The sequence below is a fragment of the Bemisia tabaci genome, chromosome 8 (genome assembly GCF_918797505.1).
Source record: "Bemisia tabaci chromosome 8, PGI_BMITA_v3".
Classification (NCBI taxonomy): domain Eukaryota; kingdom Metazoa; phylum Arthropoda; class Insecta; order Hemiptera; family Aleyrodidae; genus Bemisia; species Bemisia tabaci.
Genome location: NC_092800.1, coordinates 34,921,677 through 34,946,728, shown reverse-complemented (window position 1 = coordinate 34,946,728; position 25,052 = coordinate 34,921,677). Strand labels below are relative to the sequence as shown.

At 42.0% G+C, this 25,052-nt stretch overlaps 1 protein-coding gene across 2 annotated transcripts in view; it reads left to right on the top strand.

Moving 5' to 3' along the window:
- Positions 1 to 25,052, top strand: part of Atpalpha (sodium/potassium-transporting ATPase subunit alpha) — a 161,382-nt gene that overhangs the window by 29,184 nt on the left and 107,146 nt on the right. The gene's annotated exons all lie outside the window — the stretch shown is intronic.

The window sequence follows — 25,052 nt, the reverse complement described above, 5'->3', positions numbered from 1 at the left end:
AAAAACTCCAGTCTTGGAATCCGTACTTACGAGCTATAGTATAGACATACCGTCCGCATTCCAGGCTCAGATGCTGAAAGTTCCGGGCGTAGCACACAGAGCAAAAGCTACGGCTCCTGCACCCGGAACTTCCAGCCTCTGAGCCCGGAACGGAAGGTATGTCTGTATAGCCCGCAAGGTAGATTTACACAGGTATGGAAAAGTTGAAAATTTCCCATGAGCCTCAGTACGTGTCACATGACCTCGTGACGTAGGTTAAGGGGCCCGTTTTTTAATTAAATTACAATCAAATTAACATTCAAACGTTTGTGCGTTTAAACGCTAAAATTAATATCGCATAACCAAAATTGTGCAAAAAATCCCACAAATTTTTGACAAACGATAAACCGAACATAATAAATCAAAATAATCAAAACATCCAAAATGGCTGACGTTAAGGGGCCGCTGGAGAGCCAATCAGAGGCCAGTTGTTCAGTTCTGTCCATACCTGTGTAAATCTACCTTGTATAGCCCGTAACTTTTTTTTTACCGATGTCATCTATTTCGTCGGATTCAAGACAGTCTGATGAGACTGTCGCGAAATTCGCTTTTCAGGATTTTTCGCGGTCAAGTTAAAGATGGGTGTTTCCGGACTCACTTCGTTGACATAACTTTTGATTTTATTGAAATTTTTCGAATTATTCCAGTAAAAGCGTAATTTGAATTAAAAGATCACACTGGAAGAAAAATACATTGGATCTAGAGTTCAGACTCTTGAAAACATTGACAAGAAAAAATACTCTTGATCCAATCGGATTCTTGCTTGAATCAAAACAAAATCCGCTTGAATTAAGAGGCTTGGTTCTTCATGTAAGCTAGATTTTAATTGAATCAAGAGTACTTTTTCTTGTCGATGTTTTTAAGAGTCTGGACTCTAGATCCAATGTGTTTTTTTTCTCCAGTGTACCCTATATTCTTCATCTATAAAACGCGACTTCCTTGAAAACGGAGCCCCGCAGAAGAGAGCTAAAATGACCTTTTTTCGGAAATCAGATTTCTCCCGATGTCCTGATAATATCATTTTCATTGGAATTAAACCCCAAGTATAATACCTTGAAAAATCAGAGATCTCTCGGAGTTTCATCCCCATTTAACTCACAAAATCTAGTCTTTTTGAGGCCATGGGTGAATGCAATGTTGAAGCTTTCCTGACTTCTCTGGCTTTTCTGAAGCTTCTTCCCAAAGCTTTTATCCCAAAACTGTCATCAAATTCCTGGGGCCGAATTTTGTCGGCTCTTTCACACGGAGTACAACATCCATCGATGATTCCAAACCGCACCACCGGCCGATCAGAAGCGCTAAGCCGGACTTTTGTGCAGTCGAGACCCGTCCTAAGTATATTTAAGTACGGTGGAAGGACCGACCGAATTCGGCCCCCGAAAGAACGCTGGTATTAAGGTTCAGGGAAATTTAAGGAGGCATTTATCCAACTGAGGCGTGAGAAATTTTTCGTAAACATTTTATTAAAAAAAGTCCTGTTTTGACCCATAAATACACAGACCCGAAAGGTCATTTCAAAACTGCAAAGGTGTTGTTAACTCAAAAATCTTTTCCATGTCGAAAATTTATTTCCGAAGAGCTCACGCTAAACCCATATCTAGAAATACACATATTAATTTTCAGAAAAAAAGGAGCTCGAAAGCCTTTTTCTCCAAATGCGAGGATTGCCGGCAATAAATCCCGTTTATTATTTTTCATCGCGCGATAAAACTTAACGCACTGGAAAAGCTGTACTTCCGACGGCTCCACATTTTTCACCGCTGAAATATGGGTCGCCTTCATTCGACCGATATGCAGCCCGCCACGCATTTGCGTCCTCCATTATAAATTCGCGGATCCTATCGATTCCCGGCCGAAGTGTCGAAACGCCAGCTGCTGCCTGTGCGGTCCGGCACCAATAAATCAGCGATCCTTCAACGCGGATGCATAACCTATATCGCGGCTTGCAGCTCGTATGGGCCAGGGAAGATAGACTAATTCAGTGGCTGCATCATTCGACTCATTGCTGCAAAACCCAATTACCGCACTGGAAAAAAAAAAAAAAACATTGGATCTTGAGTCCAGACTCTTAAAAACATCGACAAGAAAAAGTACTCTTGATTCAATCAGAATCTAGCTTAAAACAATAGGAAATCCGCTCAAATTAAGTGTCATGGTTCTTGATTTAAGCTTACATCCGATTGAATCAAGAGTATTTTTTCTTGTCAATGTTTTCAAGAGTCTGGACTCTAGATTCAATGTGTTTTTTTCCAGTGCGGTTAAATTTTTTAAAATCATTTTCTGCCGTGTTCAGCCGAGACATACGTAAATGACCCCGCATTTTCAATCTTAGCAATTCAATCGGGCGAGGCAGAAGTTAAATTCGGAGATCAACGCTTCTTTTCGTCGAACGATGATTGATGAGCACTCGTCGAGGAAAAACTCCAATGGAATTCGCCTAATGATGTCTGATAAATGTTGGGGTGATCACTTTTTGAGTTGACTTTTGCTGAATTGGTTTAGAGTTCCTAAATTGGTTTAGAGTTGCTAAATCAATTGCTTAACTTTTTTCTAGTCATCAGTCGTAATAAAACGAATCTGAGCGCTAACTTCCGGGGGAAACTTATGCACTATAAAGAGGGAAAAAATCGCTTTGAATTTTTGCTGCGAATGTGTTTAAATAGACGGAGAAAATTCACAGACAATTTCAAGAAAACTAACGTTGCTTTAATCACTTTCGTAAGGCAGTACACCGCCAGTGGAATCCATCAAGGTAGAGATTTTTCGAAAGCTGGCATCCGTTCATTCCTTTTTGGATGCCGTTTATCCATCTCTTAGACGGAAGCCCTCTGCAACGCCTGCAAGGAAAACCTCCTTTAAAAAAAGGAAAAAAACCTGGAAAATTTGCAATTTCGAGATCGGAGATAAGCGTGTCATACCCGATCAAAATGGTAGCGACTGTTGCGAATGTCATGTTTTGCAGGTCAAAAATTTCCATGCCCCAGACTTTTGATCAACATCCGCGAAAGGATTTACCGCTCCGCTTTGAGCTCCAATTTCGATCGGATATTTCCCGCCGTAGGTACGCATTTTTCCCTTCAGCCGTCGATGTATCGAATACCGGATAACGCAGGCACCAAATCCTCACGCTTTGAGCTCTCATCTCAATCGCGCATTCTCGCCGTCTGCAATTCTCGACCTCGACCATCGATATATCGTTCGTTTTACGACGGCACTAAATTCGTCCACAATCAGCTCGCAAATTTCTCGCTGCACGCATTTTCGACTTCAGCCATCGATGCATCGAAAATCGGATGACGTAGGCACTAAATCCGTGCCGCGGTGGAAAGCAATTTCCCCGCCCGTTGACGGTGAAATATAAACGCGGTTCCCCGGCGAGAAAACGTCGGACGCAAGGACATATCTCAGTCTCCATGTGAGCCCTAGTTTACATATAAATTCATGTTCTTTGGGGCTCATACGGGGATAGAGATACGAGGTTACGCCGGAGGAGCGACGAAAATAGCTAGCGTTACTCCCGATCGCCATGCTCGTGAATGTGTCGCCTGAATCTATGCAGCCTGCAAAGCTCCGCGGCTAAACGTGTCCTCTAACTGCTCTAATCGGGCACAATGCGATACCGCCCCTCCTTCCGCCCGCTGTCCGTCGTGTTCCTGTTACCTTTTGTGCGCTGCTCTGCGTCCTTATCAAAACTTTTATTTTTCGCTCCTTTACCTTTGACCTTCTTCACACATTCCGCCCGCCTCGCGCGCGTCATGTGCATACATTGAAGGAAAAGCCGCGGTTCGGCCAACTGAGAGCCGCTAAAAGTAATTGTGTTGAGCGTTGAAAAGGACGGAAGATGTTTTTCGTCCGCTGTGGGATCTTGAGAAAGAATCCCTGAACTTAAGTCGTCGCCTTCTGGCCGAAGTATCACAAACGCCATGCGACGTTTCGAAATTTCCGCTGCCATTTTATTTTTTTTTAGAGAAATTGTTCAACGGAGTTGTCCGAGAATTTTACTGAATTTCATCATCAGCATAAACAAATTCAGTGAAATTTTTGGAAAGCTCCGTTGTACAATTTCTCTGTAAAAAAAATTAAATGGCGGCGGACATTTTGAAAGGGACGGAAGAGCTATGAAATCCTGAGAAAGAATCCCTGGACTTAAGTCGTCACCTTCCGGCCGAAGTATCACAAACGCCATGCGACGTTTTGAAATTTCCGCCGCCATTTTATTTTTTCCAGAGAAATTGTTCAACGAAGCTGTCCGAAAATTCCACTGAATTTTCTTTGTGCTTGCGATAAAATTCAGCGCAATTTTCAGACAGATTCATCGAAAAATTTCTCTGTAAAAAAATAAAATGGCAACGCAACTTTTCAAACGTCATGTTGCGCTTGTGCGATACTGTGTTTTTGAGACAACATTCAAGATCTGGGAAATTTCGGCGGAAAAATTAGCCGAAGCTTTGCTCAAAACAAAAATAGCTTGATTCATAAAAATCACCTGAACGATCAATATAGATTGCTGAAAATTCAATACTTCTCTCACAAAATCGTCACCTTCCGGCCCAAGCATCACAAGTGCCATGCGACGTTTACCAATTTCCGCCGCCATTTTATTTTTTTCACAGAGAAATTGTGTAACGAAGCTGTCTGAAAATTTCACTGAATTTTCTTTGTGCTGCAGATAAACTTCAGTGACATTTTCAAATAGATTCAACCAAAAATTTCTGAATTTACCGTATTGGTATCAGATAATAAATATAAATCGTCTATTTTAAAAATATCATCCAAACCCTTTACAAATTTGTTTGGGTATCATTGAAATTTTTACTAGAATTGAAATTCTTAGGAACGCCCTGATGATTTTATCAATTTGATCTCCTCAAACATTTCTAAACGAGAAACTGTCACGAGCCCTGCGTTAAGTCACCATCGAACGGTCCTTACACAGATAAAAAAGTAAATGTAAATGTTATGCTTCCCCCGAGGGGTCCAAATAAAGTATTAATTTCAGGCGGCCGATTCAACCGGGAGTATTTACTTTGCACTCGTAAATTGTATTCCCGTTTCACCGGTATTGTCCTGGGACACCGCGCAAGGCCCTCTCGCCAAAACTTCCCCTCAATTCAATTTACTCGACTTCTGTTTTATTTCAACATGATCGAATGGCTCATTTCGCCGTTTTGTAGCCACAGGAATGTAAAACCATTCCAAAGTTACAAAATTGACCCAAAAAAATCAATTTTTTACAAGAATGCGACATAGTGCAAAATCCGTGCAGAATTTTGCAGGGGCGGATCCAGCAAGTTGGCAATACTGGCCTTCCTCCTACTTCAAACCTACTTGCCGCCCATGAGCCGCCTATATTTTGCCGTCCCCTTCTCATTCGTTTTGAAACTCGATAAAAACCATCAAATGAACGTGTCAGCGGGGGAGGGGTGCATAAGACGCATTTACTCGTGTTGAACACATTTTTTGGGAAAGTCCTGTCATCACTACTAGCAAAAGTTCACGAAACTTTCCGCGAAAGTTAAGTTCCACAAACCTATCTCTGTGTGGACAAGGCCTTCCATTTATAAGAAATGAGCGGACAAATTATGAAAGAACAAACATAAATGTGGTTCACTGATTTTAACTTCCGCCACCGCGCCGCGCAGACCGCACCGTGTTGGACGCAATGCGTGAAGTATTTACGCAGTCTTGTAGGCGCCATGCGTTTCACGCTGAACGCACTGTGTTTGACGCAATGCGTGAAGTATTCATGCATTCTTGTAGGCGCTATCCGTTTCACGCTGATCGCAATGACCGCTCTGTGTTTGATGCAATGCGTGAAGTATTCGTGCATTCTTGTAGGCGCTAATATGTGTTACATGCCGATCGCCGCGCCGAGGGCTTCTCCTTTTCATCTCAAGTCCTCGTCATAATTTCTCTTTAAGTCGCGCCGTTCTAAGCCAAATTGCGTGTTTGGTTTCTCTCGTAACTCGACTTATTGAGAGTGCTGTCTCTAGTATCACTAAGAGACGACAAAATTAGAAATCACTATACTCTCAGGAAATGAGAGATTTTGTCGCCTTTTCTCGTTTGTAATTTTGTTTTTATAAATCCGATTTTTTTTATACCTACGCTTTTAAAAATTGCAAATTTTTGCCGCCCCTTAGATTTGTCGCCATTGGCCGCGGCCCATGTGGCCACCCCCTTAATCCGGCCCTGCTTCCTCCATTCAAACCTGTGTTTAATAATCGATTCTCGTCCGAGCTTCTGGCACCATAGATAATCGATATATTTCCATAAGTTTAAATTGAGAAAAACAACGTTGCCAATCGGCTGCATCCGCTGCCTTCCTCCCCCCCCCCCCCCCCGCCGGCCCTCCTCCTCCAACCAGCCCTGAAATTACAAATTTAACAGTGATCGTCCACAAGAAAACTCACCCTTTTCAAAGAAATAATAGCAGAGAAGAGAGAAGTGCCCCACTAACATTTTGGGATGAAATATAACCCAAACATAACGAATGGCTCGAATGTGATAAATCGCACTCGCAATGGGTCTGTAGCACGCTAGAGATACAAGCGATTAGACCTGAAATTTCAGGGAGAAATTATAGAACGTAGCTTAGTTTGTCTTCGATGTATCGTAATCTTTGTTTGGAGCAAATTTTGTAAGAGTAGGCAGAAGTTTTTTCCCGGTAAACTTTTGCCAAAAAATTGTGCCTTCAAGATGAGGCGGAATTAAAGCCCCTAGATTCTTTCCCGGACCTTTACTACCCTGGAAGAGCATCATCCAGCATTTTGCAGGGTTGCTACAGTCAGAGAATACCGGGAAATGTCAGGGAATTTTAAGAAGTCAGGGAAAACCGGAACATGTCAACAAAAATGACGAAAATATCAGGGAACATGTGTTAAATCACCTTTATTTGCTTTCTAAAATGGGTTTAAGGTTTTGAAAACCAAATTTTTCCTGAAAACTATTTTCAATTATGTCGTCTTAACCACCTATCATATCTTCAATGGAGATGTTGCGTGTGAGGGATTTGCGATTTGACCATCGATTCTGTTGTAAAAGCTCGCGAGAAACACGATGGTGCCACCGGTTTTCTCTGAAATCATCTCCCAAGCTCAAGAAAAGCTCTTAAAGTGAGGCCAAAATGGAGGGGATATCCCATCCTACCCTGAGAGTCCACCTCTACATCAAAACAAACTCTCCATGCAAAGATAGGGAGCAAATACATTAGCAGGGTTGCCATGTTTTCAGTTTTGGAATCCCCAAATAAAGTGGCAGCCCTGTCAATGTATTTGCTCCCTATCTTTGCATGGAGAGTTTGTTTTGATGTAGAAGTGGACTCTCAAGGTAGGCTGGGATATCCCCTCCATTTTGGCCTCAACTTGAGAGCTTTTTTGAGCTTGGGAGTCGATTTCAGAGAAAACCAGTGGCACCATCGTGTTTCTCGCGAACTTTTACATAAGAATCAACAGTCAAATCGCAAATCCGTCACACATGCAACATCTCCATTGTCAGGGAATTTCATTTTCTAAATTCCGTGGCAACCCTGATTTTGGCGCCGAAATACGTACCTTGTTCAAGGTGGCGTTGCACATAAGAAAACGGCCCCGATCGAAAAACGGAACACGGAAAAGGAGTAGCGAGCAGTGTAGTATCCGCCCGAGAGTCGGGGCGCCAGTTAAAACATCCAGGGTTTGCTCGGTACCGCGGAGGGGGCGGGGGGGGGGGGGGCTACGGAAACCTGGTAGGAGTCGCGACCCGCGTTCAATCGATTCCCGTCCCGCGGCCGTCTGCTCCCGGTCCCTGCGAGCCCTTCGAGCTTTCGTCGAGAACCGATGAGCGAACCGGTTTTTTCCGCTGGATACCGGATTCCCTCCCGGGTTGCGGAGAGGCTCCCGCTAGGTCCTGCAGGAGACAGGAGATGCGCCTCGTGTGCTCCAGAGTCCCTTTATACTGAGAGTCAAGACAACATCCCCTCATGGAGTCACAAACGGGAATGAAGATTACACAAATTGAACGTTTTTCGTAATCTTTGATCGGCCCATTCTCAAATTCCTTTCTCCGCTCCTTCTCTCATTCCGTTTGTTCCTTGCCGAACCCGTAATTCCCTGGTCCATTCCAGATTATAATCTTTGCAATCGGTGAAACTGTAATCTTTATTCCCGTTTGTGACACTGTGAAGGCTTAAAATACGGGAACCAATCAGAAATGGATTCACATTGTCTTGACTCTCAGTATGAAGGGACTCTAGGGTTGCGGAGACGCTCCCGCTAGGTCCTGCAGGAGACAGGAGATGCGCCTCGTGTGTTCGTCCCCGTCCCTGGTCCTCGGAGACGGGATTTTTAAATTGTCTCGGAAGCCCAAAGAGTCGTAAATGATCCCTCCCGCGGAGGACCCCCAACAAATTCCGATTTTGAGCGATCACAGTCGACGCGCGCTCAGAACCGGAATTTTCGGAATTTTTGGGGGGTATTTCCAGGGCGCATTGGAAAAAACCAAAAAACTCGGTCATAATGATGGATTCATCCGAAGAGTTCGCACGATTTTTTTCAGCCCGATCGGATGCGGCAGCTTGGAAACTTCCCCGTGTAAGTATTGCCGTGTCTGTGCCGCTCCTTGGTTGGTGAATCAGTTTTTTTTTTTTTCAGTTTGGTTCGTAATTTTTTCGGAAAAAAACTCTGCTCGGAATTTTAGTGCGAAATTTTCAAAGACCATATTCTTTAAAGAACAGAAACAATTTACACAAAATTTTGTGAAAAAAACAATTAGCAGATCCTCTCGAAACATCAAAACACTAGGGGAGATTTTTAACAGCTTAAACCGATATATGTGGTCTTGAAAGTTTACCATTTGCGAGCTGATCATTAAAATTGATAGACAAAACAATAGACAAAGGGAATATGGAGTGGCTCTTTTGGTTGAAACGGGTGGTTGGTACAGACGAAAGGGGAAAATGATGGACTAACTATCCGTTCCTTAGTGGGTTGCCGTGAATTAGTCTATTACCTACTTTCTTTGTCCACTGCAACCACCCGCTTTCACCAATAGGATACCTCCATTTTCACTTTTCCTACTTTGTCTATAGCTTCGCCCATGAATTTCATTTATCAGTCCGCAGTGCGGATGACTACTGCGGGCCTGACCGCAGAGCTTTTCCGGAAACTTGAAAAAGTTGGAGACTGGTTCACTGACCGAGAGAGACGGTTGCTTTTGCGAGCCGGGATTTTTCTAGTAGGTGATGAGGAGATGAGCACGAGTAGAAGGGAGCTCTTATCGCGGGAAGGGTGGAAGAGGTCTTTGTCCGAGCTTGGGAGTGGCGGGGGAGGGTGGAGCATTGAGGGATGAAGGGGGTTTCGGGGGGCGTGAGCCGCGAGGGCCGCGGTGCAGCGTGCAGGGTCCTCTTCTTACGTCATCGTGCTGCAAGGATTCTCTAGCCGGGCTCTTCTGTAGCGTTGTCGGATTCACCTACATTAGGGTTCGTAATGACGTCTTAAGGTGATGCGTCAAGCTCTCTGACGTAGTCGAACTGGCATACGATGGATCGCATCAATTAGGTCAAAAATCGCACCAGATTTTGAATTTTTAGTCAAATAAAGGATGATAGCCCCTGCGCATAAGCCTAAAGAATCATTATAAAGTAAAACTTGACAAAATCCGGAGACTTAAAAGCAGAATCCTGTTCCGGTTACACAATCGAATGTGTCTCTGCGAGAGTTGATGTGAAATCAATTCAAGAAACTGAAAATCCGAGTCTTATAACCAAACGCTCGGTTTACGTATTAGAAAATTCTGATTTTTTAATACGATATATTAATGTACATAACTGAAACTTCACTTCTTGGAACCAAACATCTGTTTTTGCAGCTGTAATTAAAGACCATGTAATCGAACTTTCAAACTGAACTGAAGGTGATACGTCAAGGTTTCTGACGTCATCGAACTGGCATGCGATGTATCGCATCGATTAGGTCCAAAATCTCGTCAGATTTTGCATTTTTAGCCGAATAGAGGACGATAGCCCCTACTCTAAAGCCTGAAAAATCATTATAAACCAAAAATTGGCAAAATCCGGAGACTTGAAAGCAGAATCCTATTTGGAAAAAACCTCGCATTCGATGCAGTCATCGATTTCCGTCGAAAATTTGAGAGCTTTTTTGAACTTAGGAGTTCATTTTAGAGAAACCAGTGGCAACATCGTGTTTCTCGCGCCACAAGAAGTACGTAAATTGCGAATCCTCCATACCTGCAAGAGCTACATTTTGTTATTGTTTTTTTTTTGAACTTAGGTCCCTTTTTCATGGAGAGTCAAATACGTAAATTCCTCAACTTTTCCGTGGGATCTCAAATCGCCACAAACCGAATGCGACACCTTGCATTATAGTTTCTCTTTGCCGGTCTCCCTTCAGATCATGATTAGGCAATTCAGCTAGCTCTACTTTTGTAGCAGCTCTACTGTCCAGGATAAGGAATTCTTTGATCAAGGCAAAGGTTAGCACATCCAAAGCGCGAGAGTTGATACTGGAGTGAGCAGGTTCCCCGGACGGGCCGAAGGGATAACCCGGGATTCGAGGGACCCTGCCTAAGGCCGCGCCGCTCAGGCTACGCTCATCACAATGCATCTCAAGGTCATTGCAAGGCAATTACATGACCCATATTCTCAAACCTCTCCCACGTTGACACATGTTACCGGCCCAAGGAAAAGGGGACCTTACACTGGGAAAAAAAAACACATTGGATCTTGAGTGCAGACTCTTGAAAACATTGGGGACCTTACACTGGAAAAAAAAAACACATTGGATCTTGAGTGCAGACTCTTGAAAACATTGACAAGAAAAAGGACTCTTGATTCAATCAGATTCAAGCTTAAATCAAGAGGAAATCCGCTCAAATTAAGAGGTTTGGTTCTTGATTTAAGCTTAAATCTGATTGAATCAAGAGTATTTTTTCTTGTCGATGTTTTTAAGAGTCTGGACTCTAGATCCAATGTGTTTTTTTTTTCCAGTGTAGTCCACCAAAACTCAAAATTTAGTCATCGATACTATATTAGAGAGTAGTGTTATGGGGACATCTGGCGCGAGGAACGCCAAAAAACGTGAGACAGAGCTTGAGGTATGGTGCGGTTTTGATTGCAGATAGTGTTAAAAAAACGTAGTTTCGAGGAAAAAGCTAATTAAAATTCTAATCCGTCATGTCCAGAGTACAAAATTGTCGGGTTATAATACAGCTTTAGGATCTCCTGTTTTACAAAAATGAAGAAAACCGTCTATTTTTAAACACACGAGAGTGTTATCATGCAAATCTTAGAATCAGTATAGCTAGATTAGGTCGTCGCAGTCATTGAGAGTACTGAAGTGAAATTATAGACGTGCAGTTCTTGAAGTGCCAGCAAAAAAATGATCCCTCAATAAAATACCGATTGAAGTTAACTGACGTTACCAAGTAGGAGTACTTCGGTTATTTAGCCTTATTCGATAAACTGCGTCAAAGTGACGGTGGCCATTTTTAAGTTGTAGTCCTCTCATGACATCGTACAAAGAAAAGGGGCGCATTCAAATTAAAAGGAACTGTTTCCATTCTGATATGAGCCCTGAGATCCACGAGAGTACATGCATAACAAGGCTAACAGTCCGTATAAATGTTTTTACTGACAAATGTTCGGTTGTGGGGTCACGAAAAATGGCCCCACAGGTATGGGGAGGCCCCCAATCTGGGGCAGATGCGTGTGTAGAGGCCCCACAACCCTAGGTTGTACGACCACACCACGAGCCAAGTCCTTTTTGGACGAAGGTTTTTGAGTTAAACATGACAACGTGGTGACGGGGCTGGGTTGAGTAACCAAACTTCCGACAGGGACAGCGCCATTTGGATTAAGTGACAAATTAAATGCTAAGCGATTTCTGATGGATTCCACGGCACAAAGCCGCCAACACCTGTGCCCCGCGCTTTTCCATTGACTAGCCACACCAACTGACCACCGTGTGACGTGTATGGGTGTGGTGTCGGAAAACCCTCCCGCCCGCACCGTTAAGCTTCAGCTAGAATTCACGTTACAATGTTAAAAATTATAATATTCAGCTCCCATTTTGAAGATGAAACAGAATCAACTTTGACTACTTTTTAATGTCAAATTTGGCTGTACAGTTTCTGCTGAAGTTAAGAATTTAATTCAGTCGCTTGATGAATTTTTGCCAACGTTTGCATTCATCCACTTTTCAACCCACCTCGGGAGTAGGGTCGAGAATTCTGTACGTGATCTACATTGCTGTTAGCACAAACGCCAAAGGGATCGCATTCAGCAAAAAAGAATTAGCGCGATTACAGTGTTAAAATGTTGCTTCTTCATACTTACGTAAAAAAATGTCCCAGAATAGCGAATAGGTTTTGCTTCCCACCATAGGAACTTGTTAATTTTAAATGAAAATAATTGTGTAGATTTAAATACTGTACTTTTGTTAAGTATTTTTAAAGGGAAAAAAGAAGTCGCACGATTTAGAAAACACTTTAATCGCGGTGGTTCCTTTTTGCTAAATGCGATCCAAATGTTGTAGGCGCACCGTCGCCCGGAGGGAATTTCCTTTCGTTGTAACGGAGGGTGGCAGTAAGTTAAAAACTTCAACCAAATCCATTCGCAAAATTTCGTCTTTATATTTCCTATGTGAGGTCTCTAAAATGGACCGCGTTTTACAGAAAGGAACCAAGCCGCATCAGCTATTGCCAAAAACTGGGCAATTTGATTTTTTACGGAGAGAACGTTTGTGTGGATTCCTTTGAAAATGTTAAGGAATTTCCCTTGTACTATGCAGAAAATTCACTGTAATTTACACAAAAGTCCGCACCACCGTTTCTATGTAAAAAATTAAATTGTCCGATTGAATTTGGCGATAGCTGAAGTGGTTTCGTTACTTTCTGTTCAACGCGGTCCAAATGTACTGTCTTTGGTCCGTAAAAAAAAATCCAAAGATTCCAGTTTGAAATCATGTTTTTGTTTGCATAAGAATCATCGAGGTCTAATCTCAGAGAGCACCAATAAACGACCAAAATGCCACCGATTTCAATCAAATTAGGACCGGAGCTTTTTCTGTTTTCAACGATTGCGCTAAAAGGGAATGAATCCTCGGAGTGGACTCGCTGATAAAATCGCGCGAAAAAGGGATGAAATTTTAAGGGTATTCAATCGGAGAATGAGCCATGATCCGAGCGTAAAACAAGTTTATTTCCCGCGGAGAGAATTTGTTAGCGCGAACAACTATTGACTCGTCGGGAGCTTTACGTCAATTGTACGCGAATAATAAAAATTTCTATGCTCGCTTGACTCGAATCAATAAATGCACCCGCTTTCTCGCCGTTCGGCCGTTTCGGTGCCCGCTTCAATTGTCCTAGCCTTCGGGCCCCGCCGTGCACAAATGCAGCTGCTTTCAGCGCTTATCCGGATTTTTTCATTTTCCGGATCGGTGAGGAGCAGAGGGGAAATTTTGACCGGCCTCCGGTGCGCTTACTACTCCGGAACTTTTAAGGATGATCAATTGATCAAGTTATCTTGGAATTCAAAAGTCCTCGACTTTTCTCTGGTTTTTTCTTTGTTTGGATCTATCATTCAGAGTTGCCGCAGTCAGGGAACACCGAGAAACCTGGAAAATGTCAGGGAATTTTGAAAAGTCAGGGAAAACCTGGAAATGTCAGGTAAAATGACCAAGATGTCAAGGAAAAATTGTTGAGTCACCTTTATTTGCCTTCTAGAATAGATTCGACGTATTGAACAACATATTTTGCCTGAAAACTATCTTTACCATAAGCTCCAAGACCTCCTAAAATTGCATATCTGGTAACACTTAGTTCCAGCGTTCTACCGGGCCGCTTTTCATGATTTTTGCGGCTATTGACAGGTATTTGTCTCTAAATGAGCCCGCTATATTCAGATTTTGAAAATATGTCCCAGGTTCTTTTATATTACGTGGTAAAGTTGAGAATTCTCCCATTTAAACAATTTAAATTTTTATATTTTGTCACAGTTTGTTTGAGCGTTCTTCTGGGCCGTTTCTAAATATGTCTTGATAACCAATTGGCATATCTTCAATCGTCAGGGAATTTCACCAAAATTTATCTGGGAAATGTCCGGGAATTTAATTGTCCAAATTCCTTGGCAACCCTGGACACCGAATGCAGTTTATACATCGGGCTTTTCCTCCGTGCAGACGCTGGGAAAATCACGGGACAACCACCATCGAATCCACGGACAACCGAACACCGTAACCGAACTCAAATTTCGAGCGGTAATGGAAACCCATCGGGGCGGAAACCGAAGCTCTTATGTTTAATTCATGGCCGTCCAAATGCACCGCCGCGAAGAGTGAACGAAATAAAAGGCGAAAAGATTCGAACCGGGGGGGGGGGGGGGGGCGAGGGATATATACACTACGAAACAACTTAACTGTCCGTCTCGGATGAAAAATTATCCGATCGATTTCCGTTCCCCGAAAACGCGGAAATGATCGTGTACGGAGGCACGACAGACGCTCGGACGGCTTCATTGTTTCTGATAATTATTATCGGGGGCGCGGATAGGGGGGAGGAACGCGGTTTCGCAGTGATTATTTACTCTCGAGCGAGGGGGGGGGGGATGACAGTTAATCAAGGGAGGGCAATTGACGATGACTTCGCGCTGCGATCCGTGGATTCGTTGATGAGGGTGCTCAAAAAGTCGGAACTATTTTTCCACCCTCGAGGGCGGGAGGACTTGGCACGACATCAAATTGTGCGACTTGCGCCCCGAGTAAGTGCCGCACAGTGGATCGAGTCAATTAGAGAGATCGGGCTTGAAATTTTTCTCTCAAACTGAAAATTTTGGTGTTCATTTCGTCACATTTAAAATTTCAAGGGGTGCTTATGGAAGACAATTTTATGAGGAAACCAATGGAACCACTTTCAGGACAAGTGAATCGAGTCAATTAGAGAGATCGGGCATGAAATTTTTCTCTCAAACTGAAAATTTTGGTGTTTATTTCGTCACATTTAAAATTTCAAGGGGTGCTTATGGAAGACAATTTTATGAGGAAACTAATGGACCCACTTTTAGGACCTGTAGATCGGGTCAATTAGAGAGATCGGACACGAAATTTTGTACTGAAACTGCAAATTTTAGTGTTTATTTCGTCACATTTAAAATTTGAAGGGGTGCTTACGGAGGACAATCAATGAGGAAACCAATGGAACCACTTTTAGGACCAGTGGATTGAGTCAATTAGAGAGATCGGACTTGAAATTTTTCTCTAAAACTGCAAATTTTGGTGTCTATTTCGCCCCACTAAAAATTTCAAGGGGTGCTTTTGAAAGAAAATTTTATGAGGAAACCAATGGAATCACTTTTAAAGCTCAAAAATCTGTACGGAGTTTTAAGCGTTTAAAGTTTCAAAATTTTGTCCGACCTCTCCTATTGACTCGATCCACAGTGTGCCGGCTTGGATTCCGTTTCGTTCATTGCTTATGGGACGTACTGATCGTGGAACCCGCTGAGATTTCCACGCTGAAGTATTTTTTTCTCCCCATTGAGTGAACTTCATTTTGTAATAAGGAACCGCTATTTGGACCGCGTTAAGCAGAAAAGGGACCATGCCACGTCAGCTATTGCCTTTATGGGGTAATTTAATACTTTACCTTGAAATGGTTGTGCAGATTTTTTTGCAACTTTCAGTGAATTTTGTTTACAGTAAAAAGCACATTTAATAAAATTTTCAAAGGAATTCGCACAAACGTTTTCTGGTAGAAAATTAAATTGCCCAGTTAAATTTGGCAATAACTGATGTGGCTTAAGAACCTATCTGAGTAGGGAAACCACACAGATAAAGGTACCACAATCCCCTACCATACTCCTGGCTGATTTCGGCGCAAGATGTAAGAGTACAGTGGCACCAGTTAGAGGTGGAGTCCGCCAAAAATGTGGTTGGATCAACCATACCTCTGGCTTGTGCAACTACTCTTATACCTGGCGCCAAAATCAGCCAGGAGTAAAGTTGGAGTTTTCATACTTTTTTCAGTGTAAATGCACACATTGTGCTTTTTTTTTAATGGACCTGGAATAGTGGTTAATCTTGATAGAGGACTTCGTTTTGCAATAAGGAACCATTATTCCTGGCTAATTTTAGTAAATTGTATGTGTCATCAGTTTTCCGATGTAGAAAGATGCTCTGATGGATGAGCTAGAATTATTGGTTCCGCATTGCAGAATGAAGTGAATTTCTAGTGCATTATCCATGGCTCATCCATGAAAGCATTTATCTGCACAGGTAAACTATACTGCCGTGCTAAGGAAAAACGCCGTACGAACATTCGAGAGTTACCAAATGTCCCCGAATAAAACATGTATATTTGAGCAGTGGCGTAACGGACTTCCGCTGGGCCCCCCTGCAAAATTTTTTGTAGGCCCCCCCCCCCCAAGTCGATAAAATTCCAAAATTATCCCCCCTCTCACCCCTTCCCATTTTTTGGCCCGAGGCATGTCAAATCACGGACTTGGACGTAGAATGCCTCACCCCTCACCGTCCCAGATCCCGTACCCGATTATATGGGACCCCTAAAGGATCAAGGATCTAAAGGGTGGCGGGGGCCCAGCCCAGGCCCAAGGATGTACAGAGGGGCCCAGGCCCAAGGATCAAGGCTCCAAGAGCCTTGGGGGGCCTTTAGATTATTGTATCTCCCAAAGCCCGAAATACGAAAAGTGACAAAAGAAGAAAAAAAATTTAGTTATCACTGAGTGGAAATTGGAAGGCAGGGGCCCTCCAGCAAACAAAAAGTTCGGAACAGTCCGAAAGAAGTATGAAAAACCTCGAGCTAACAATAAAAATCAGAGGAAGAAGCCCCATCTCGGTAAGTAAAGGCCCAAAGTTTGAAACCGAAGCTAAGCATCAAAGAGAGAGAGAAAAAAAAATTCCGGTGGCCGAGGGCCCCCTTGGCGCTTGGGCCCCCCTGCATAGCAGGGTCTGCGGGGGCGCCCGTTACGCCACTGATTTTGAGGAAAATTTTGGATATTTCCACTTGAATTTTTCAGACGTTTTAGATTAAATTACGAACACAATTATCTATAAAATTGGAAAGAAAATATTCATAAGTTAACCAGGAAATTTGTGTTTTATCCAAGGAAATTTGGCAACGCCTGAAGGCTCATACGGCGTTCTTCCATAGCGCGGTAGTATAGCACACACGTTTTTTTTGCAATGAGCCAGAGATAGTTCCTCATCGCAAAATAATTCACTCCAAACAACAACCTCATGACCCCCTCTGCTCTCCCTAAATTTTCAGTCAGAAAGCGCCCCTGACCTCTTTCAATGCTACCGACGAGAATTATACGGTGTTGAGCGCTTATCTGTGACGTAATACCAATAGCGTTCTTAAGTGAATTGATAACGGCAAGCTCACCACTCAACGCTTGGCAGTGTTCTGTTGATTGATGCATTCACGAACGCGCTCCCGGCTCGAGGAATTTGTCGCGCCGAACAAATGGAGCTCCGTCTCCATGCAACGTCGCGACGCGCCCTTCTTTCCGCCTCCCCCCCCCCACCCCCGCCCACCCACTAACCTACCCCTAGTAACTGCTCCTGAGACTTGAAACTGCACTTCTGTTGTCTAGAATCACTGAAAAATAGAAGGTGGTGGCGAAATAACAAATGCACCTCCGCATGTCGTTTCTAGCGACCTCGCTTTAAAAGCTCCACTTTCGATAAATTGAAGTTGGTTCCTTCTTTGTAAATCAGCACTTTTTCAGCAATTTTGTCAAACAATTTTTAAGATTGTTAGGATTTTCTTCAATGGCATTTTTATTGCGAAAATGGATTTCCAGCTGTATTTACACTGGAAGAAAAAAACACATTGGATCTGGAGTCCAGACTCTTAGAAACATCGACAAGAAAAAATACTCTTGATTCAATCAGATTTAAGCTTACATCAAGAACCAAGCCTCTTAATTTGAGCGGCTTTCTTTTTGATTTAAGCTTAAATCTGATTGAATCAAGAGTCATTTTTCTTGTCAATGTTTTCAAGAGTCTGGACTCTAGATGCAGTGTGTTTTTTTCAGTGTATTCAAGCATTTTAACGATAGTAAAATTACACAAATATTTATAAATATTTTACAAACTTTCCGATGATATTTCCAACGGCACTTTAAAAAATACGTTCGTGCAAGTTTTTAAAAAATTAATCTGAAAATTCGTAATTTTAACTCCTGACAACGAGATTTTAAAAAATGTCGAACAATTTTTGATCAATTAAAAAAAGTGGTCAAAAAATGTACACGACAGGAACCTCGTACTATTTCCAAAAAATTCTTGAGATTGTCAGTTGGTTCTCTATGACAAGACTATTACAAAAATTTTTCTTTTAAAAACATGTTACAAATCAATCTTAAATATTGTCAAATCGTAGAATTTTTCATTTCATGCTTCGTAATTTTTTGTAGTTCCAAATAATCGTCATCCCTTTGCGAGGATCTATTTCAAAAGTTTCTCTGTCGAATTTCACTCGAACCTCGAAAATATTTCACCATTAGTGACTCTATTTTAACGGCTTCCCTAATCACACTGTAATTTATACGTACCCCACCTACAGAAAGGAGCTGTTTTAGGAACGACTATAACTAGCGCCTCGGTCATTTTTAAAACGCTTTTTAATAATTTCAAAAATATTCGTTTTTCCATTGTTTAGCGTAACCAACTAGTTTCCTCCAGGTATACGTACCCCAACTTTCAATAAAATCAAATTCGACCCCTCCCTATCAACTTCCACGGAGCCGCACTGAAAAAAAAAAATCTCTGTGAATTTACTAAAAAAAAGGGTAAAATTACCAAGAATTCAGGGTTCTATTTGATCCCAGTTTTTTCTTGGTAAAATTACCATTTATGGAATTGGTGATTTTACCGAGAAATCTCGGTAAAATGATTGAACTTTCTCGGTAATTTTACTGGATCTTGGTGAAAACGCCAATATTTTTTATCGACTGTGGTAGAATTACCGAGATAAAATGGCAAAGTTACCGGGAATTGATTACCAATAAAAGTGGTATTCTTACCTGAAAAAAAAAACAGTAAAAATACAGGTTTTTAGGTAAGCTTACCAGTCTGTCTTGGTAAATTTACCAATAATTGGTAAAAAAAAGTGAGATGGTAAAGGTACCGACGGACCTTGGTAAAAACGCCGAGAATTTTTTTTCAGTGCGGTGAGGATGATCCTGAAGGAAGGGAGACAGTCGCGTGTCTTGCCCTGCGATAAGTCGATCTTTCCGCCATCTCAAAGCATGAAAAGGATCGATTTTCATGGTATACCTCAGTAATCGATTCTTTACCATAGCTTCAAATGGGGTAATATCGATTGTCAATGATTCGCGACTCGTCGCTGAAGGGGGAAAACGTGTAAAAGCCGACGGTAACGGTCCCGTCTCGATTCCGACAGGATGATCCTAATAAGGATGTGTGTCATTTTGTGTCCATTCAAAGGAGGACACAAGTAGTTTCTCGTTTGTGTGTCGAATGGGTAATGTTTTATTCCCCGTACCCCCGCCTCCCCCTCCTTCGGATCCGCCCCTCCCCCCTCCCTATCCCTCTTGCTCAATTTTAAGTAAATCCTCGCGATCTCAATTCGCGGCTTTTTTTCGCCTCAGTCCGGTTTCTACGTGAAATTCTAATTCCGTTCAAGATCCATGACCTCAACGAATCGCTTACGGTCTACATTGAAATTCTCAACAGCTAACTAGGGCTGAAGGATTTCATGAAATGCAGGATTCACCTACTCAAGCTCCTATGTACGTACTCAAACTCTTCCTGTGGATGATTTGGAGTACAGTATCTAGACATTTGGAGAGAACGGACATGTCTGTAATTTTTAGGTTAGGTCCTGGAGCTTTTATGATCCAAAAAGTCAGTTAACGTATGAATTCAAATTATTCAGAGTGATTTATTATTTGAATTGTTACGACCCGCGCGTATCAACCACGTTTTTTACTTAGTTTTTGCATGCATAAATCCACTCATTTTTGCGGAAGAACGCTCACTTATGAATATTCTTGATCATCGTAGTTCGATGTTCGAATCTGAAAATTGGCAGTAAAATTTTCTGTGCTACAGAAAGTTTGCTGCCCTTTTGGGACCTAAGAGCTCCATATTTTTGACTTGTCCATACTCTCCTCATAGATGCTCTAACTGGAATGCAAAAAGAGACCCTCCATTGATATCTTAGCAATGGTGGAAGCTTTTAATTTCAGGACGCAAAATTTCAATTGCTGACCTACCTACAAAGAGTAAAAGGCGGATGTTTAACAACGTGCTGAGTATTTTGTTATGCAAACGAACCAAAGTTTGATAAACTTGTTTGACGCATTTCGCCACCCAAAACTAATCGTTTCCCCTCTTGGTAGGTCAATAGCTGAAAAAATTGTAATGACTCTTGCTGCCTCATATAAGTCCGTGAGGAAGTGTTGAATCCCAAAAATAAAATTTTCCACTTGTCGCCAAGAGTTTAGTGGAAGGTAACTCTTTGTCTCTGACACGACTGCAGGAAAAAGTTGTGCAATATCCTACTAGTCGAAAATTTATTGATTCTAAGCTACCACGTCTATTTCTTGGAAAACCGCCCCTTTTAAGTACGGCTAAAATTGAAAGGAGTGAATAAGAGCTAATCATCTTTTAAAAAGCGCCAGTGAAATAATCTTCGAATTGATTTTCATCGAAAAATATGTAACTGCGCGCCTCTTTCGAAGAGAATTCTAAGTTAGTTAAATAATAATCCCAGTCAACCTTTTAGACTGAAGTCTGTAGGCTCTCTGAGAAAACTGTGAATTGAACTTTTTACCACGTAACTCAGACAGAAAGATGCTAGAGGCAGAGTAATGCTAATTTCTGAACGTCTGCCTTTGAAAAAGGCTCAATACGCCAGCCTCGTTTCTAACGTAGGGAACAGGAAAGAAGGCATCAAATCCACCGGGGCACAGTGGTGCGAACTAATAGAAGAGGCCAGCGACATGAAAGTTCTGGCTAAAATTCCAAATTTTTAGGTTTATTTCGTCACAAATTCAGTTTCGAAAGGTGTCACCGAAAGGAAATTTTACGGAATCAACAATGGAATGACTCTTAAACTTTTTTGTTTAATATTTTCGAAAATATAAGCTTGCAAAGTTTCGAGATTTTGTCCGACTTTTCCTATTGATTAGGCCCAGTGTGCGGCGCAACTTCACGCATCGCGGGACAGAAAGTTCAGTTAACGACGCCTATCTTCATTTTTCTTTTCTTTCTATGCACGTTATTCCCTACTGAATTGCAAATGCAAGCTTTGAAGCGAGTTCCTCAATAGCACAAATTTTCTTCTTGGCGGTTGATTCTTTTGTCTGTGGTATCCTCAAAACACTCGAGGACAACATTCGACAGTGGAGTTTTCTATCAGTGCATCTTCGGTTTCAGCCGATGGAACCAGTCCGTCCGTCGTTTTCCAATTCTAAGATTGCAGAATTGAATCTAAGGATTTAATTTTAAACGAGCATCTAATTGTGTATTTTCCGTCGAAAATGTCGCTGATTTTTGCGTGGAATTAGGGGGAAAATCAGTCCAATTCTCACAATAAATCGCCTAAGAGTTCCTGCGTTAGTATACCCTCCTGCCGTGCTAAGGAAAAACGCCTTATGAACATTCAAGAGCTTCCAAATTTCCTTCGATAAATTTTTCATTTCCGAGGAAACTTGTGAATATTTTCCCTTGAAATTTTCAGGACTTCTCTGTGGACTTCCGAGGAAAATTATCTGAAAAATTGGAAGGAAAATATTCATTAGTTGGCCAAGAAATTAGTTTTTTATCAAGGGAAATCTGGCAACGCCTGAAGGTTCATACGGCGTTCTTCCTTAGCATGGTAGCATTCGCGAGTGGAAATTTTTGCCAAAAAAAAATGTAGTTTCGTTTTTTCCTCTGTGCAACGGCAAAGTCTTCTCTGTGCTGCTGTGTCATGGTGAAACGTTGTATAAACACGGGCGTTGCCAAATTTTGTCTTACATATTACGTCTTATCTTGATAATTTGAATTTTTCAGGGCATTGTCCACACACTGGAAAAAAAAAACACATTGGATGTAGAGTCCAGACATTTGAAAACATTGACAAAGAAAAATACTCTTGATTTAATCAGATTTTTGCTTAAATAAAAAGGAAATCCGCTCAAATTAAGGGGCTTGGTTCTTGATTTAAGCAAAAATCCGATTGAATCAAGAGTATTTTTTCTTGTCGATGTTCTTAAGAGTCTGGACTCTAGATTCAATGTGTTTTTTTCCAGTGCACATTTTAATATTGGAATTTTAAAAATTTTTAGGAAGTATTTTGTTAAACATTCTTAAAAACGAATTATCGAAGGGACTTTTGGCAACACTGGAATGCTCATATGGTGTTTTTTCCGAGCACGACAATATAATCACCGTAGACTTCTCAGAATGACGTCACAGTCGGATTGTGATCCGAGACTTAGCCTGATGCATGTCCAAAAGCTCACCACTTCTCTCGCACGACCCGTACCAAAGCCCCCTCTAATCTCAAGATGAGGGATTTGGTCAAATTATCCCTGCAGAGATAGGGGTTGGGAACATGAGCAGGGTTGCCTCGGTACAAGGTAAAAAATTCCCCGCTTGTCGTGCCTGAACCCTCGTCGTGTCGGACGACTACCGTGCGTAGTTGTGCAGTCGTGGTTAAATTGTTCTGCTCGGAGACACTGAGAAAACTGGAGATATTATTTGGATTACATTTTGCAATAAGGAACCACTATTTCTAGCCCATTTTAGAAACAGCATAAATGTGATTGGTTTCCCTGTGCAGGTGTGTGCTTATATGTGAGAGCCAGAGATAGTGGTTCCTTATTGCAAAATGTAATCCTTTTAAGGGCAGGAGAAACTTGAATCGTTATTTTGAATTCACTCGTAAGTTCTTGTTCCTCCGTTTGAAGAAGAGGTAGAAGAAGAAGAGGAGGAGGAAGAAGAAGCAGAAAAATAAAGAGGTCGAAAAGAAGAGGAATAATACAGAGAGAAGAATTTGAGTAAGTTTGAAAAAGTAGTAGTGCAATACTTAAGAAGAAGAAGATGAAGAAGGTAAAAAGAGTAGGAGAAAAGGAAGAAGCGGAATAAGGAATAGAAGTAGCCATAGTATTTGAAGAAGAAGTAGGAGCATAGTAGTAAAAGAAGAAAAAGGAGAAGATGAGAAGGCGGGGAGAGTAGGAAGAAGGGAAAGGGGGATTTTTCTGTCGAACAAGGGATTTTTACGTGGGGAATCGTGCACAAGAGATGTAAAGTAGTAGAGAAGTAGGAGTAATGGTAGTAGAAGAAGAAGAATAGAAGAAGAGGAGAAGGTAGGGGGAAAGGAAGAAGGAAGAGAAGAAGGAAAGAGGTAATGAAGGGGGAAAACAGGAGTTTTTCGTCAAAAGAGGGATTTTTACCGGGGGAATTTTCAATTAAGAATGTAAGTGGTAGTAGTAATTGTATCAGAAGTGCGCTGGAAAAAAAAACACATTGGATCTAGAGGCCAGACTCTTGAAAACATCGACAAGAGAAAAATACTCTTGATTCAATCGGATTTTTGCTTGAATCAAAACGAAATCCGCTTAAATTAAGAGGCTTGGTTCTTGAGTTAAGCTAAATTCTGATTGAATCAAGAGTACTTTTTCTTGTCGATGATTTTAAGAGTCTGGACTCAAGATCCAATGTGTTTTTTTTCCAGTGTGGGAATAAGAGTAGTAGAAGAAGAGGAAGGAGAAGAAGAGAAGGTGGAGGAGACTAGGAAGAGGGAAAAGAAAGAAAGAAGGGAAAGAGGTATTTCTTCGTCAAACAAGGGATTTTTCCGGGGAAACTTTCAAAGCTTTCCCAGACTTGCAACCCTGTCGGAGTCCCCCTCTGTCTCTGCCTCGGCAGGACGGCAACGGGACAGGACTCAGTCGTAAAATATTTTCATCTGGCGACCTACTTTCTTGCGCTCGGAGCCCGCGTTTTAATATCCCGGGGTTTCCTGTTCAACCCCCGCCCCCCTCCTGCGGGGTTTTTCGCCGGCTCCCTTTTCGCAGTGTCTTCCAGCCCTTGCAATCCGTCCTCCCCCCCCCCCCCCGATCCCGCCCGCCTCGGCGCTTCACAATGCACCCTGCAATACCTCCCTCATTTGTCAGTTGATTATCGGAATTGAATATCGCATTCGTTTGTCCCAGGTGTCACGCGTAATTTCGTTCCGCGTCGCCGCCTCGCGAATTCCGTTCCCTTGTATATAGAGTACCTTCTTAGGAATTTCCACGCCTGCCGCGCTGTCCTAGCGCTGGCACTCTAACTTCGGAAAATTCTATTTCGGTTTTAAATTACCCAAGTAGCTCAGATTGCTATTAATAGCAATTAAATAGTAAGGTTGCTACTCCGTCAGAATGTTGTGTTTGTTGCCTATCTACTGATTGAAGGCACATGCGGCTTATCGGCAGGGTGCCTATAAATCTGGAATTTCCGGAAAGTCCGGAAATAGTACTGATTTTTTTACTGGCGGTCCGGAAGTACCGGAAAAGTGCGAAAATTCCGCAAGAAGGTCCGGATTTTTTTTTCATTTTAAGTATGTCATTTTGGTCGCAATTTGAGCGAGAAATGCAAATGTTTGAAATTTTTCGAATTTCGTTAATTGGGGATACTGGAAAAGTACTGCATTTTTCTGTTGAAGAGGCACTGCATTTCTTGGGTATGAGCTAAAAAATACTGTAAAAGTACTGCTTTTTGGGCAGCCTGTTTCAGTAGATACCCTGCTTATCGAAATTTATTGCAATGAAATTGAAATAAGTTGCGATTTCTCAGTGCACTTCATATTGCCCATCTTTCTGACACATGGAAGTCACTCTGTTGATTGTTTACAATCGGCATTTATCGACCTAATGATGTAGAAATATTCCAATTCCATGGTAAAAAAAGTTCAATTTTTATGGAATAAATCGCAATTTTATTGCAATATTTTCATTGCACAGCGCTACTCGAGTCGGTGGTTTTGGCCAGAATCAACCAAACTACAGG